Source organism: Apteryx mantelli, chromosome 4, assembly GCF_036417845.1.
Source record: "Apteryx mantelli isolate bAptMan1 chromosome 4, bAptMan1.hap1, whole genome shotgun sequence".
NCBI lineage: Eukaryota > Metazoa > Chordata > Aves > Apterygiformes > Apterygidae > Apteryx > Apteryx mantelli.
The window spans coordinates 73,826,869-73,842,036 of NC_089981.1; the positions used below are offsets into that span (position 1 = coordinate 73,826,869).

Here is a 15,168-nt window from a genome sequence, read left to right on the forward strand (position 1 = left end):
CAAGTTATCTACAGCAAAAATTTTTCTAAGCTAAACAATATCAGAGGCTTTTAGGAACTTAGAAATGCCTGCTTAATTTCAACATCGATAAGCCCCTGCTCCAACTCATTCTTAATGTATCAAAATTAAATGTTTTAAACATATTTATCTAGTTGCTATGACTTCGCTGGGTGTGTCAGACACTTTATCCATCAAATATGACAATTGAATAATATTTTTATTTTTAGATATGGATCACAGATCCTTCTCATCATACTCTTCCCTCCCCCTCCCCAGATTTTTGAACTCACTGGAAAATCTGTTCCATAATATGGTGGGTAAATGAATTACAGTCACAGATGGCCTCTGGAGATTTCATACATGCTGCAATTCATTTGTTCAGGAATGGAAAAAAAAAAGACCCTTGTCTTGTGAGGGCATTATCGGAGACAGCAGATCAGACACTGTAATGCTGCCTTGCACTCTGGATTTTACCCGTTTCCTAAGCTTTTATGACTCGGCATTAACTATTCCTGGATTTGAAAATTTTTAAAAGGAATGTCAAATTTTACAATGAAAATGATTAAATACTAGAAACTGCAGCGTTTATAAGTTAGTTACAATTTATTTTTACAGTCCTGAGTGGAACTATTGGGTACTATTGTAGTAAGGTGCTTGAGGACTACTGTCTTTCCGCCTTAACTAGCAAAAAGGACTTAATTCACAGATGACTGTTGAATTCAAGATGTAGTTAAACTTTGCAGTGTGCCTTGACAGCCAGGAGGAAAATGCTAGAAAAATAAGAAACAAAGCAATAAATAATTTTACTGCATGGATGTCTTGCTCAGCATAGGTTATAGAGCATATTTGCAGACAAGCATTAGGCCAGTCCCTGCCACTCACTTTTGCCCCTGAGTGAATACGGGGGGGGGGGGGGGGGGGGGGGCGGTGATTGATGCAGTCTCCATTGAGGAAAAATTTCATCTTGCAATGCAAGATGCAAACTACTACCATCACGCCCTTGCAGAGCCAGGTTGCAAAAGGCTGAGAGAGTGAATATTTTAATGTTTTATACCTTACATCCCATCCTGCGATGAGGCCTCATGGATAACACAGCCTAATGGGCAGCTGTGGGAAACCTAACGAAGTTATTTTTCCAAATGCCGGCTGAAACAGCTGATGCAGCCATTAAAGCAGAGAAGAAGTAGCCAAGGGGCCCCGGCTATTGCGGGGCCAGCTTGGGAGTCAAAGGAAACCACCTGAAACATTACTTTGGTCGACGTTTCTGCAGCCGGGTGCCTGAGGGGAGTCTGCGCATCCGAACGGGGCTCCTGACCCGTCTGTGAACTCTGTGCTGCGGATTAATGTGTCTGCAGGGAGCAGCCCCCTCCCTGCCCGCCGCATCCTGCCTGCGCACAACTCATTGCAGAAGTGGCACCCTTACTGCTCCAAAAATACAAGGTCCTGTAAAGCGTGCACAGGAACACCTTCACTGTGCACCTAGCTGGGAATTTAGGGAACCAGGAGGTTAAAATGCCGACCAAATCCTCCCAGGGCTACGGTTTCCCTCGCTGTAAAATGGTGGTGATTAAGCACGCTCAGCGCGCTGCGGTTTAATGGCTCGCTCGTGATACAGTGCTCGGAGATCCTCTGACAGGGCGCTGTGAAAGGGCAAAGGGGTACTAATAGCTGCCGTGTTTTCCAGCAGCCCCAGCCAGAGATAGTTCTGTGTAAGGCTGACAAGCAGTCACCGTCTGCTCCCTGTCTCTGTTTGCACTTCATCGAGTTATCTCCTCGCAAGCAAAGAAATCCCAGCTCACCGAACAGCACATTCATCATCTGCATTTCCCGCGTATCTTTTTCTGTATCAATGGTGCCATAAAAAGCCCACCAGAAAAGTTGACGGAGTTGATCTATCTTCCATTAAAAGCTTTTGCAGAGCCACATCAAGATCTGAAGTAAAAAACAAAACAAAACTTTTTTCCCACTCAAATGTCAATCAAGGAACATTAAACAAAAAGATTAGTTCTAGTCTTATTTGTTTGTAAAACAAAAAGCATGAAATATTTAGCAGTATTGTAATGCAAACCAGATGGGAATAATGCAGGCTTTCAAGGGCGCTGTTAACCACCTCTCTTTCATGCGGCTGCAGCAGCAGGACTACTCAAGCAGCCCATTAGGACAATTTATGAACTGGACTTCCACAGAGGGAGTTCTAGCAAGAGGTCCGCAGCGCGTACAGAGCAACCCTGATAACATCTGTTAGGGTTATTCATTGAAGAGGATTATATTACAATCCTTCTTAATGCCATGAATGCTACAGTAAAGCAGGATGAAACTTCAGTCTCATTTGCCCCAGCAATATGTGTTTATCAGAGTGTTTTTCTACAGTTGGAAGCCGAGGCTGTATTCATGGTATGTCAAAAAACGAAATTTAGAAAGCTTGAAATATTAGCCTAGAAAACCCCCCAACCACCGCTTTTAATCTCTCAGGGCTGGAACGCTCAGTGTCTATGCGCAGCATCAACCACACCATCAGCCCTTTTCCATGGAAAGCCGCTCCCCATTAACTCTCCGGGGCTGAGTTTGATTTTACTTAAATAGTTCTCACTCAGTAACCTTGCTCCATCCTTTTTTATTTAAGATTTTGCTAATGATTTTTTTCTTTTCTTAATTTTACCTAATCATATAATGAACGCTCACAACCGAAATGACTTCATTATACTAGCAAGGACTTTTCTGTGGATACGATTTAGTGCACAAACATAAGGGAGAAAAGAACTACAAACTGGAGAGGTTTTAAGCATTCTGTAAAATCCCAGTTGACTACGAGCCAGATCCTCACCACTGTAAATTGACTTAGTTCCAACAACTTCAATGAAGCTAACACTGATTTACTCCACTTGAGGGTCTTACCCTATTATTTTTATTTATTGAACTTGCCACCTTTTGTTGCTACAACCTAAAGAGATACTTTCATCCTCTCACAGCAGGGTTGCTATCTAAAACAGGTGTTTCTCCAGTACTGTATGACTTAGAGATTTACAACTGGCTGGAGTATTTCGGTGTCCTCTAAAAGCATTTAGAGTAATTCTCCTTGACCGTATCATCTCCCACAGATCAGCTGCAGAGTTGTTTGCAGCCTGAACCTGGTCAACAAAATATTCACTCACCATGTAATTGTGAGCTATTTTCTCTTTTCTGACACTTTTCTCTCCTCCCTGCTGGAAGAGAGTCTTCTGGGTCAGTCTACAGTATCTGAGACAAAACCAGTTCTTCCCAAGTTTCTTTAATGGTTCCAGAAGAATTGGCCTGATATACATAAAGATCATGAATACCCCAGAAGCCTTGTTTCTGGTGCCACAAAAAAATAAGCTGCAAGAAGGAAAATACTTTGCAAAAGGAAAATACTTTGCAAAGGAAAAAAGGAAATTAGTAAGAACAGAAATTTCTTTCATGCACTGATTATAGCACCCATGGCAACGTAACCATCACCATCGTAGTTTGCTGTTCCTAAAGCCCTGCACTCCAGTTTCCCCTGTCCTCTCCTGGGAGGGATCCAAGCTGCTGCCCTGATCTTCACACAGCTATGAGCAGCTAAAGTGTTTGTATTTGTATTTTTGGGGCTTAGCAGGAGACAGCTCATAGGACCACATGGTACAAAAAGCCTCAGAGAAGTCACAAAGACTCAATAAAGGTCAGTGCATTCATAAAAGCAACAGGCAATCTAGCCATAGATTATCTAAAAACATCTTAGTGGTTTTCTACTCTTCCAGAAGTAACTGCCCGTGGAGTCCTTTCATGTCAGAGATCCTGGCAGACACTATCTGTTAAAGATGCAAGAAAGAAACTGGCAATTACTTGGATGCTAACAAGAGCTGTGCATCCACACACACGGATGCTGCAGTGATTAGTCTTCAGAGAAGTCAGCAGTGGCTAAACTGCTCACTCACTGCATGTGATCAGAGTTAATGTCAAATCTGAGGTTGTGAAAAAAATCCTTTGTCTTAAAAGATTTGGGCTCCCCAGAGAAGGAGTCTCAAAGGATAGAGCCCTAAGAAATCATACAGAAATATAATATGATTTAGTAAACACACTTTTTCTATGGGCCCTGTAGAATTCTGTTCAAACAACAGCATGGTCTTACATCTTACAGGGTTAGATGAAGTAGGTATATTCAGCACAACCATCTTCCAGCAGTACATGCGCAAAGAGGGAGGCAGGCAGCAGCAAATGTTACCCTTGCTTCGCTTGTTCGGGGTGCTTCTAGGTCATCACAAATCTACTGATGGTAAGAAATCAGCACAGAGGAAATGTGAGACCACCCCCCAGAAAAATATATAAGCCCTTAAAAAGAAATACATATGTGTTTATTTACTGCATTGTAACTGCAATGTCAAATACAATTATTTTTTCATTACAAAAAAGGACACATGCAATAAAGTACTCTGATTTTATAATCTGATTCAGCATAGCTCAGTTGTAACAATAAAGCATCACAAAACAGTCACAAGGCTAGGGCTGGGGATGATGTATTTCCAGTCTCTTTATCCTACCTGCAAACAACAAAGCCACATCATATTTTATTTGTCATCAAGGGATAAACTTTCAGAATAATGTGGCCTGATCCCAGAAAGTCCCAATTGCCCTTAATTCCCAGAAGAGTTTTGCAGAATCTGATTCTTTTATTTGAGAAAATATTACTCTTTTCCAGGCAGAGAGCAAAAGTCCTTCCATATTACACCATGATCAAGGTACAAACCAACAACCTCTATTTCAAATGTGCACAGAAGCCAAGGCTGCGAATGCCTTTAAATACAAACTATTGTTTTGAAGAAGGAAATCAGGCCATTTTCTGCAATATTTCACTGCAGATTTCTATTACATTCATCTGTGCATGAGACTTCAATCGATTTAATCTGGCATTCCAGTTATGGAATAAATCCAGAATATACAGGAGAAATCCACAGTGCAGAAGAGAAATAAAATGTTGTCCTAAAATATTCAAAACATAACCTCTTCTCTAGTTAAAAGGTTCTGTTCTTCATTAGAAATGGGTTTTATTCTGCCTGGCTATTCACACATCATAGGCTCTTACTTGTAACATTTCCAGTAAAATTTCATGGGAGTACTTGTGAAATAAGGTCCTAAACAGTGTGAATAAACTACAAAATCAGGCCCTGAAATGGCACCATTTCTTGGATAATTCTCATGACTTTCAGTCAAGACTTTTTAGGAAGTGTTACATAACGAGGTCCAGACTTCTGAAAAAATGACCTGATTTCTTTCTTTAAATATAGTGTAGAATAACACTAAGGATGACTTAGCTCCAGTACATTTAAATAAAAAATAAAGTCAGTCTTCTTATGCAGTTAAATTTTTATACATTTTCATAGAGAGTCAGTATACAGAAGCTTACAGCATCTTTAGATAATTCTGGCATATAGGAGGATATACATGAAAACAAAGAGTTTCAAAACTACATGGAATTTTGTAGAATAAAATATATATCTATATATTATTTCCCAATGCAAAGCAAGAGGCAGTTTAGAAAAATATGATTGTTACAGTCTTTCTGCATCAATAGTTGTAAAAAGAAAGGATCTAAAAAATAAGTTTAGCTTTTCAAAAAAACACATTTTTAATAAGAAAATAGACTGGTCCACATTTCCCTGAATCAAGCCAGAAAGGTTAAGGAAAGGTCTAAGCAAGACAAGGAGTCTGACTTAGACTTGATATCAGCTGTGACAACATGCACATGTACAGAGGCAGCTGTTTGGCTCCAGTATTGTTTACTTTAGAAATGAGCCTAATTTATCACAAATGTATTTAAAAAGCATAAATAACATGACAAAAGTGGAACTGGTCCCTGCAATGCAAATAATTATGCTCATACAAGCAAAAAGTGACATCAGTCCAGTTATTTTCTTGTGACACTAAAAAGTATTTTGTACCCAACTGTTACATTGAACAGCACATGTATAAACATAGATTATTATTACAGACTCTGCTATCAGCTACTACACATAAACAAGCGATGTTCATGCTGTAATTGCCACTAACATTTTTGTTCTACTTGAATATTAACATTTACAAGAAGCTGAGGTGGGGACCTGAATTCAAGCCAGGGTTTCAAACACACAGAATCCACAGGGTTCACATGAAGTTTTCTGATCCTCCCCACTGCAAACATGTGTAAGGGGATAGGAGCTCTAGAGAATTTTAAAACCATTCTCAAGATGAGTTCCTGTTGTGAATGGCCTCAGATTTCCTTAGTGCTCAGAAGCAGTGATAGCATATAGGACATACTGGTGAAATTTAGATCCACATCGACAAACCTCTCATTCCGGAGTATTCACATTTTAGTTACCAGTTCATTTCTAACAGAAGGTGGCAAAATGTATCTTGATATTTGGTGATTTTTAAACTAAAAACAGACAACGGTTTGATTACAGAAAACTTCACTCCAGCCTGTTCCTATTAACTTTTTAATAAGTTAATTAGAACTTATTAATTCTGTTCAATGTAAGAGTTGATTTTGTTTTAATTTTTGTGACGTATATGGGATATTTATGTACCCTATAAGGGGCTCATAGCACAATTCCTTAAACTTTCTTCTAGCTTAAAACTAAACAAAAGTACAAAAACTGATGGAAGCAAGACTGATGGAGTGCTGGTGAAGTGAATCCAAGATTGTTTATAATCCAGCCTTGTTAATTAAGTTGGGCCCAACACAGCCAGCTGCTTTGAGAAGTGAGGACAGGTCCTCTGCAGAAGCACTGTACATTGCTTAAGTTGCTAGTAAAGAATAATGCAGCTTCTGGGTCTCCTACCACTTTTCAGTGTCAATGCAGTGCTACATCTCACAAAAGGTAATGACGGAAAAATGCAACACCCGCATTATTGCTTGTGTAACTGTTTCACAGTGGTCCAGTACCCCCAAGTAAACACGAGAAGAAAGTAAACTGCCAGAAAGGTAGCTCTGAGGCTGAGCAGGTGGAATATGCCCTTCTGCAATCACCTGATAAACTGAGTAAGCACAAATTAAAAGGAAGGGAAAAATGGAAAGAATGAGACTGATCAAAAGCAATACATCCATTGAGACAAAAAAGACAGTCAGGGCCTCAGAGCAAGACAAAGATGTGTCTTTTGACTTTCAGTCAAGTGTGTTCACAAAATGGAAGTTGGTACTTTGAGAACTGACATATATTTGGTACATGCAACATCCAGATACCTTCAGAAATAGCCAGTGCTCAATCTGTGATTATCAGGTTAAAAACTTTTACAGGGACTGGTCTGAGAAGCTGATGGGAAAATCATCTTGGGTGCTTTTCACCTCAGAGGATGAGGCCCTAACTCAAAGCTTATTAAAGCTCATTAAAGGTCATTAAAACACATACCTCTAAACTCTCCCAGCTTCCCTTCCAGACACACTTTCCTTTAAAAGCTGCACTTGAAAGTTACATTGATGTGGAATGTCACCTTTCTTTAAGTAGAATAATTACATTCCCCATTACATATGTATACATCTACATATATATATATATATATATATATATTTCATAGCAATGGAAAGTACCATACAGAGGCATTCATATCTGCAATGAAACCAAGTCTGTGGTGTTCAATGCGTATTTGACTTGACAAAAGAAACAGTTCGATTTTGAAGACGGGTTATGTTAGGAAAAAATAACAGATCCTAACCCTGAATTCTAGCTGGCGGACTCAAGGCAAAGAGCTGATAGCAGCGGGTGGCACCACAGCCTGCCTCCAGCTTCCAGCCTCTTGAAATTCACCTCTCCTTTTCTCTTTTTTTAACTTACAGCTTTTGAGTGAACAAAAAGGAGCTAAAATAAATGGTTTGCTAAAGTGCTTGATAAATGGGTTGTGAAATGAGTTGCTTAAAAGTGACCATTTTCTTTTCTTTCTTTTTTCCAGTTCCCCCCCAAAAAAAAGATCTTGGCTTATTATGATGTATAACAGTGATATTCAACCATTCCCAGCAGCTCAAGGGCATACGCCCCTCAGCGTACAGCCCAGGGCTGGGGAGCACATGGTAGTGCTTATGCAGGCAGCGACAATGAGAGGGTAATAGCACTGCAGCTGAAACACGGGCCCTCTCCCTGATTAAGGGGCAATTTTCTGTACATTGTAATTGGATTACCCATCAAAACCTGCTTAGAGGGAACAAGAGAAAAGAGTCTGGGCAGGTTATGAACAATGCTAATGGCAAGGCTTTCATTACTAATAACTGTTTGCTAAGTGACACCCTTGTGCTCTGATCTGCAGATGTGAATATTAAGAACAGGCCCTGAGCTGACGCAGAAGACAGATAAGGGCAAGCCACAGCCAGGAGACACGGGAGAGATGGCTGTCAAGGGCCAGAGTACCCTCGGACGACTACCAAGGTTGCTCTGACACGAGCACAGGGGAATGGGCCTTGAAGCAGAGTATCTGCAGGAGGAACTGCAACAGGGAATGGTTAGGGCTGGTCACGCTAAGACCAAGACCCTGCCCTATGTGTCGGGCTGGAGGAAAACAGAGGAAAGCAAGAGTGGGTGGAGGTATGGAAAGAAGGGGACGATTCTGCATGCAGGGCTCTGTTGTGAAGAGGCTAAGACACAAGACCGAAGGGGCAGGCTGAAACTGGACTGTGCTGGGTGAAGGCATGAGGATGAGACATCTAAACAACCCATGGCAGGAGGAACGGGAAAAGGGGAGCATTTGGCAGTCAAGATTGAGAAGTCCAATAGCTGCAGCAGGGATGGATGCCAGGGCAGAGACAGGGAAGCTGAAGGGGATGGAGAGATGGAGCTGTAATACCAAGGAGCAAAGTGGCTGGGCAGCCGATAGATGTTTCAATTTGTTGAAACAGGACCAGATTTTTCACTTTACTTGTGGAGGAAGAACTAGCATTGGAAACAGCTTAGAGAAAGGTGACAGGAATGATCAAGAACATGGAACAGTACTCATATGAAAAGAAGCAGAAAAGATTGGAATTGTTTCTCATAGGAAGAAGACAAAGCAGAGAAGACGTGGTAAAAGAAGGAAAGACAATGAATGGACTGAAGAGGTAATGCTGCTCTTTCTATTTCCTTGGATTCAATGAGCAGAGGCCCATAAAGCAAAACAAAACAACCCCCTCCCTCTCACCAAACAAAAGGTTTCTACTTCAAAAACAATTCAATGGAATAAGTTTTTCAGACAACTTACAGGTAGGATGTGGAACTTATTGCCATGAAAGGTACTGAAGCCAGAAACCTGCAAGTGTTCAATAAGGCACTGAATAGAATCACTCCCAAATATCCAGAAGGCTAATGGTCAAACCTAGCATTTACTTGGAAAGGAACTGAAAACCTCTTACTTCAGTTCTACAATGAGCTTCTAATTCCTAGGGATTAAACAGAGACCTTCATGATTATCTTTCCATCTACAATGGCATTTCCTGCATCTTTTCCTGAGGCACCAGCAGCTACTACCTGTGTTTAATCTGTCTCTGGAGGGTTTAATTTAGTGGTTTCCTCTATATTGATGGAGAGGAAAAAGCACCTCCAAGGTTCAAATCTCAGCTGGAGTGAATCACCCTGAAGAGAGCCTCTTTCCACAGTCAGATAGAGGTGAAACTGGACAATGCTGATGGTCACTGTCAAAATTTTGTCTGACAGAGCAGATTGGCAAGCCCTGTGTCCTGTGCCATTGACCCTGGGTTGCTCTCATCATGCCAGGATGGCTGCGCAAAGGATGATGGTCAAACCTACAGGTTCATCTCCTGCATCAAGAAACCAAGTTGCCATTTGAAGACTTAATTGTCTCCTGCTACCTCCACTGGGATGTTATACCTTCAGCAGTGCAGCTCAGTCTTGCTCGTGATTTAATAGGGGAAAGGATAGCCGACAACTATAACTATTTAAACCCTGGCAAATGCTAAAGTTGTTAGGTAACAACGGTGCCATTTAGGCTACTGCTTTAATTGGTTTATTTCTGATACAATCTTTTTTTTTTTTCCCCAGATCTACTGATAGCTCTCTGGTAGACACGTATTTTTTAAATTGGATAGACCAAAGATAATTAAAAAAAATCAGCTGTATGACAGATGATTCCGTTTCACTTTATACTCTTTTGGAAAATGCTATATTCAAAATTCTTAGCTTTGTTTTGTTTTACCATTGAGCAAGTCCAAAATGAACCCACAATTCTTAAAAATATTTGCAAGTCAAAAAGTCTTGTGACTAAAACATGCAACCCAGTTACCCAATACTTATGACTAATCTGATTATAACCCAGGATAACCCATTTATAATTATGTTTAAATATGACAAAGTAATAAGATTGGTTTCTGAATGAATCATGATGTCTGTACCGACAATGTTATCTTTAGTATTTTAATAAACTGGTTTCTGAGAGTTGCCAACAGCTGACAGCTAGATTAATGCAATAGACTTGTAATGGCTCCTAGCAGATCAATGATCTGAGAACTACTAAGAATATCCTTGACAGCCCTCTGGCGACTCTGGAAGAAGCTGATATAGTTCATTGGGCAAACGTGTTTTCAGCTGCAAGCTAGCAACTGATACTACAAATGGATAATAAAGTTTCTAAATCAGTTATTTTAGCCAGTTGGGTACGTAATCTATGACCTGAAAAGACATGAATGATGCCCAGCAAAGATATGTTTATTGGGGTATTTATACCAGCATTTCTTGAAAGGCAAAACTACTTCTCCACTTTACTAGGGTGGATAATAAATAAATTTCAGTCTCTAATCTTTAGTTATTCCCAAAGGTTTTGTTTGCTCTGGGAATCTCTGCTATACAGATTTTTATTTTTGCTTGAGGAAAGAGAAAAATGTATTCTCTCATTGACAAAATTTAAAAGAATTCTTGTATATAAACTCACTCTTCAAATCTCATTAGTGCTAATGAGATCTGTATGCACACATCAAATAAAGTAAAACATTTCTTATTTAATATTGAAGAAGAGATCAGACTGAACAAACTCCTGAGGTCCTACAGCAGCTATACAGAACATACCACTCGTTCCCATATGTAGTGATTGCAATCTGCATATCTAATGATGGCCATTTTTAGAAGACATTTGTTCTTTCTGGGGTCTTTGACTATCCCAATGAATAGGATTAAGGAGAAATGGAAAGTGATTCTAAGAGCTCTGAAAATTATTCAGTTATCATTAAGTGTTTTTATCAGTTAGGTTAGTAGCTTTCTTTTCAGCCCCAAATGTTTGAGTTCAGTAAGTGTCTCTGCCAGGGTAAATAAGCTAGTGTTTATTATGATTGCTCTGAAGCTTCTGTGCTCAGGAAACTCTGATTTTTCTAATGTGTGTGCATATAACAGAATATGCTTTTCATACAGATTTTTGAAGAAGTCATATATAAATAGTATGTAATACAATCTTAATTGCTAGTTAAAATCAGAGAAAGGGCTATTAATGGACATGTGGCACAACAGCAAATTTCTACCTCGCTGTACTGCAGTCATAGAAAATTCTCTTGAAATACAAAATCAGTTACAATTTATAAGTTAGGCTTGCTTTCACTCCAAAGGCTGAGTCTGAAGTCTGCCCTTGGGGCTGTGCAGAGTTCTTACTTTAATGCATGGGCACTGGAGAGCAGGATTTTGCCTTCAACACTGGAGGGTCATTAATGTGGTCAGTCAAATACTGGGTCCAATTGTGCAGGCAAAAAAGCTTGGACAGATGCACAAGAGCTCTGCTCTGTAAACAGGCTGGGTATCTGCATGCAGTATAGGCTACATGGCCTGAGACAGATGCACAATTTACAAGCTCAAACATGTTCGGTCTATTTTAGGGTTTTAGCACTCTGACAGTGGTTGGATCTGGATTAGAGTAAGGTAGCACGAGTACTCAGTTGCAGACACTTATTCGTTTTGCACATCCTAGGCTTTCAGCAAGGAGTGTCTTAAGGCAGTGGCTCCAATATGAAGCTGAGCTATAAAACATCTGTTATGTATAGATGTCAGAGAGGTATGAGCTGGGATTTTAGAGGTATAAAAGCTAGGGCATAACCCCCAAATCATGTGTGAGCAAAGATTCAGGCATGAAGAACAATGCTCAAGATTTTAATGACTGATTTGGAAATGGTTTAATGGTAAATGATTTAATATGCATTTTAAGGAATCTGAGCTTTGCTTACATTCCGGGAAGTTGAACCGGGCATTCTGTTTTCATTGTTCAAACCACTGACTGGATTAGAATTTATGCTCCCAGAAATCAGTATCTCAAACTCTTCAGAAGTAAAATCAGAGAATTAAAAATACAGCAAGTTTTGGATTTACATTTCAAATTTACTTTTCTGATTTTTTTGCATTCTTTATTAGAAAAATAAAGGGCCTAATTTTCACCTCTCATCTGCATAAGACAGGAACAACCCTGGTGAGGTCAATGACATTTATAGAGGAATGAAAGTGTCCTAAGTGAGATGAAAACCAAGGCCCTGTGCTTTGGATAGTTTCCATTGCAAAAAGGTAGAAAGATTCATCACTTATGTGAGATATTTAAATTATTTGAAGTTTATGAGAATGGATTTGCTGAGATTTAAAGCAAAAAGACACCAAGATTACAAACAGGGGACTTACAGAATAAATTGAATGCAAACCCAGCAGCAAAAGTGTTTCTAATTTAGTTTTTTTTTAAAAAAAACCTGCCACAACCCTGAAACATCAAGGTGATGATGCAGTTGTTCTCTTATGGTCCTTTCCATGGAAATTTTATTATCCAGTTGCATACTTCTGTGGTGTCCCGTGTATTTGTGAACCCACAGAAAATATCCAGATCAGAAAGGCTGGTCAGAAAGGAACCTGATGTGAGATTCTGTGCTTTCAGAGTAAGACTTGTCTATCTCTCTGCTGATTTTCTCTAGTGGTTATATTTTTTCCTCATTATTTTTTTCTTCCTCTCTCACTGGCATTTTACTTTCAGCACAAGGGAACAGCTAAGCAAAGCTCAGAGAAGTGCAGTGTAGCTATGCCACAGAAAACTGCATGCACAAGTACACCTATAAACAACCACATACAGCAGGCTTTGTTACTGCCCCTCTTCCCCCACACTTCTTTTCTACTGGAGCATTTAATTTGAAATGGAGATGTGTACGATGATTAGCTCCTTGCTGCGCAGCCACAGGGTTCTTCCCTCAGGGCTGGCAGCAATTTTTAGAGAAGCATTGTGAAAATGTGCATGGCTCTTGAACAGCTAATCGGGGGAGAGAAGGAGGTACATCCTTCGCCGCCAGAAAGAACAGTTGCAAAGAAGGAATTCATTTGCCCCATTCTCTGATGAATTATAGCTCCTTTCCATCTGGCTCCTTCATGAAAGAAAGCACAGACCATGCCTTCTTTCCCTCCCTGTTTAGCCGTGAATGTCTTATTTCTCTCTCTCAGTGTATGTCTTCTCTCCTCACCTTTCGGATTTCAGTTCCCCCTCTGCCTGCTCTCCAGATCTCTTCTCCTACCTCCTAACAGTCACGTTTTAATCTGTATGAGTTCAGATCCTCCTCACACTCCCCTTGAGCTCTACATGAATACCTTCACCCTCCCTGCTATCTTCTAATTTCCCAGCCTCCTTTTCGCTTTTAGTGGAAATTTGACATTTTTATCCAGGTCTTGCAAAGCCAGTATAACTGGAAACTTTATTAGGAACACAGTGATAGTCCCGACAGTGGAGAAGTCTCCTCAGAACATGGGCAGAGTCCCTGTTGCTTGCCCCATTTTAAATCTCACTGAATAAAGCTCTGTTTAACATACAATAGTGACAATGCCATAGCAGGGAGATGGGATCAACAGGACTGAAGACATTTATTTTCATAAGAGCCTATATTCTTGTCCTGTCTGTTCATCATGACTTCCTTTCTTAGGCTTTATACATTGTTTGACACCTCTCTATCGTTATTTAGTCCTCTTTTCACATCTGCCTGTTCTCCTCTGCTCTGTGCCTAAAACAAGCTCCTTGCTTCTGTGCCTTCCTGTCTTCTATCCAAGCTTTCTTGTTCTAGCAAAACTTTCATGTTTTTGCTACATAAAAATGACTTCTTCCTCTAGTCCCTCAGCTACTAAATAATTCACCTGCACAACAGATTTAATATTATTTTGGGACTTGTCTGGAAAACAACACTGAATACCACATGCTGCTACCCAGAAGAGAAGCTCCTCCCACAACACAGCTAGGATGGGGAAAGTGACTGCTTCTTCTGCTAACATTTTTTTGGGATGATTACCACTGGGGCTAAAAAGAAGGTAAAATAGAGACAGCCCTCAGAAATGGCACAAAATTTTAGAAATTACCTTCTCTCTCAGCAGTCCAGTTAGGTGAAACACCAAAAAGAATGGTTTCATCACAGTAAAGCTGAGAATTGTGTTTACATTAAAAGGCAATGTTAAAATGTACACTCAAAAAATTGATAAACCAGGCATAAGGTTAAGTAAATAAATGACAAGTTGTCATCATCTTGGAGTTTATACTGTATAGAAATCTATGCTTGACTGTCTTTGATGCAATCAGTTTACATCAGTTTAACAAATCACTAATATAACAATGTCCTAGGAAGGAATCTTGTTTCCACGGTGGTATTATTAAAGTACTTCCGAGTTTTGCTTTGCTGATGCTGAGCAAGGCTGCATCAACTGTTTCGGCTTTATGATCTATTCACAAATGACTCCTCATAAAACAAAAAAATCACCATTGCTTTTTAAAGACAAGATCACTGATACAAGGTGTTGTTTAGTGGACCTCACAATTTGTTCAGAAAATTATTACCTGATTTTAAAAGTTACCCTATTATAGGTATGTATAAAAAAAATTTCTTTTTCCCAGCTTTCCTCCTACTGTATTCCTCTCCTGATTCAGGTGGGCTGGAGAATATGATAATTGGAAAAGAAACCTGTTAAAAAATGAGAACAAGAGGAGGCCCGCCCCCACTCCTACTGAAGTCAGTGGGAATTTTTCCATTGCCTTCTGCAATCCTTGCATTGAGCTACTGAAAAAATAGCTCAAGATTTTAAATAGAATCGTTCAAATTTTGCTTGGGCTGAATGTCGACCACTGTATTCAGACATGATTCAATTTTGCCTGCTCTCCAATTTTCGCTCTGGTGCATACCCACATCTTCTCATAATTACTTTGACTTCAGTTGTAAACAACAAGAATTTGATTAAAAAACAA

The 15,168-nt window shown here is 39.8% G+C and overlaps 1 protein-coding gene across 6 annotated transcripts in view; it reads right to left on the reverse strand.

Annotated features, from left to right (window-relative positions):
• Positions 1-562: 562 nt before the first annotated feature.
• SYNE3 (spectrin repeat containing nuclear envelope family member 3) overlaps positions 563-15,168 on the reverse strand; it is a 72,761-nt gene continuing 58,155 nt past the window's right edge. For 3 of the 6 annotated variants that reach the window (XM_067294925.1, XM_067294930.1, XM_067294924.1), the window contains exons 20-21: positions 1,800-1,932; positions 563-770 (exon numbers count right to left, since the gene is read on the reverse strand). The gene's annotated coding sequence lies outside the window, so the exon portion shown is untranslated. Of the gene's footprint in view, positions 771-1,799; positions 1,933-4,133; positions 4,265-15,168 lie in introns of those variants that run through there. The other 3 variants (XM_067294928.1, XM_067294926.1, XM_067294929.1) reach the window with 3 other exon arrangements.